This window comes from Nicotiana attenuata, unplaced genomic scaffold (genome assembly GCF_001879085.1).
Source record: "Nicotiana attenuata strain UT unplaced genomic scaffold, NIATTr2, whole genome shotgun sequence".
Lineage (NCBI taxonomy): Eukaryota > Viridiplantae > Streptophyta > Magnoliopsida > Solanales > Solanaceae > Nicotiana > Nicotiana attenuata.
Genome location: NW_017673221.1, coordinates 73,673 through 76,146, shown reverse-complemented (window position 1 = coordinate 76,146; position 2,474 = coordinate 73,673).

The following is a 2,474-nucleotide window of genomic DNA, read 5'->3' as shown; positions in this document are numbered from 1 at the left end:
TCGACCGAGTCCATCGTTCGTGTGTTGTAGTGATTGGGGGTCTTGAGACCCGTGTAGACTTGTTGCTCTTAGATATGGTTGACTTTGATATCATTCTGGGTATGGACTGGTTATCATCCTATCACGCCATCTTGGACTGCCATGCCAAGACTGTGACCTTAGCCTTGCCGGACATGCCTCGTTTAGATTGGAGAGGCACTCCAGTTTATTCTACCCGCAGCGTCATTTCGTACGTGAAGGCTCGACGTATGGTCGAGAAGGGGTGTCTGGCCTATTTGGCCTATGTTCGTGATTCCAGTGCTGAGGTTCCTCATATAGATTCTGTGCCTATTGTCCGGGAGTTTCCAGATGTTTTCCCTTCAAACCTGCCGGGTATGCCACCCGACAGAGACATTGATTTCTGTATTGATTTGGCTCCGGGCACCCAACCCATTTCTATTCCGCCATATCGTATGGCCCCGCCGGAGCTGAAGGAGTTAAAGGACCAGTTGCAGATTTGCTTGAGAAGGGTTTCATTAGACCCAGTGTCTCTCCTTGGGGTGCGCCGGTGTTATTTGTCAAAAAGAAGGATGGGTCAATGAGAATGTGTATTGATTACCGGCAATTGAACAAGGTAACGATTAAGAATAAGTATCCACTGCCGAGGATTGATGATTTGTTCGACCAGCTTCAGGGTGCCAGGGTATTCTCCAAGATTGACTTGCGATCTGGCTACCATCAGTTGAGGATTAGGGCATCCGATGTCCCTAAGACAGCTTTCCGTACTCGGTATGGGCATTATGAGTTCTTGGTCATGTCATTTGGGTTGACCAATGCCCCAGCAGCATTTATGGAGTTGATGAACCGAGTGTTCAGGCCATATTTGGACATGTTCGTGATAGTCTTTATTGACGATATATTGATATACTCCCGCAGCCAGGAGGAGCACGAGCAGCACATTAGAGTGGTTCTTCAGACTCTGAGGGATAGTCAGTTATATGCCAAGTTCTCCAAGTGTGAGTTATGGCTGAGTTCAGTTGCATTCCTGGGTCACATTGTATCAGCAGAGGGTATTCAGGTAGACCCAAAGAAGATAGAGGCAGTCAAGAACTGGCCTAGACCAGCATCAGCTACAGAGATTCGGAGTTTCTTGGGGTTAGCAGGCTACTATCGTCGGTTCGTAGAGGGATTTTCATCTATTGCAGCCCCGATGACCAGATTAACCCAGAAGGGTGCCCAGTTCAGATGGTCGGATGAGTGTGAGGCGAGCTTTCAGAAGCTCAAGACAGCTCTAACTACGGCACCGATGTTAGTTTTGCCCATAGGTTCAGGGCCCTACACAGTCTATTGTGATGCTTCCCGTGTTGGGCTTGGAGCAGTGTTGATGTAGGATGGCAAGGTCATTGCTTATGCTTCGAGGCTGTTGAGATTCATGAGAAGAACTATCCAGTGCATGATTTGGAGTTGGCAGCCATTGTTCACGCATTGAAGATTTGGAGGCACTATTTGTATGGCGTGGCATGTGAGGTGTTTACTGACCACAAGAGTCTTCAGTACTTGTTCAACCAAAAGGAGCTGAATTTGAGGAAGCGGAGGTGGTTGGAGCTATTGAAAGATTATGATATCACCATATTATATCACCCGGGGAAGGCCAATGTGGTGGCCGACGCTTTGAGTAGGAAGTCAGCCAGTATGGGCAGTCTTGCTTATATTCCGGTCAGTCAGAGGCCGCTTGCTTTGGATGTTCAGGCTTTGGCCAATCGATTTGTGAGGCTGGATATTTCTGAGCCTAGCCGAGTATTAGCTTGCACGGTCGCTCGTTCTTCATTATTGGAGCGTATCCGTGATCGGCAGTTTGATGATCCCCATTTGTGTGTCCTTAGAGACACGGTGCAGCGAGGAGGTGCCAAGCAGGTTACCTTAGATGCAGATAGAGTCTTGAGATTGCAGGGGCGAGTTTGTGTGCCCAATGTGGATGGACTTCGAGAGTTGATCTTAGAGGAGGCCCATAGTTCCCGGTGCTCTATTCATCCGGGCGTCGCGAAGAAGTATCAGGATTTGCGGCAACATTATTGATGGCGTAGAATGAAGAAGGATATCGTAGCATATGTGGCGCGGTGTTTGAATTGTCAGCAAGTTAAGTACGAGCATCAGAGGCCTGGTGGTGTATTTCAGAGGATTGAGCTTCCCGAGTGGAAGTGGGAGAGGACCACTATGGACTTCGTTACCGGACTTCCATTGACTCGGAAGAAGTTCGATGCAGTTTGGGTCATTGTGGATAGGCTGACCAAGTCAGCGCATTTCATTCCTGTGGCAGTCTCCTATTCATCCGAGAGATTAGCTGAGATCTATATCCGGGAGATTGTTCGCCTTCATGGTGTGAAGGCATCTATCATTTCGGATCGGGGTACGCAGTTTACCTCGCGCTTCCGGAGAGCAGTTCAGCGAGAGTTGGGCACACGGGTCGAGTTGAGCACAGCATTTCATCCCCAGAC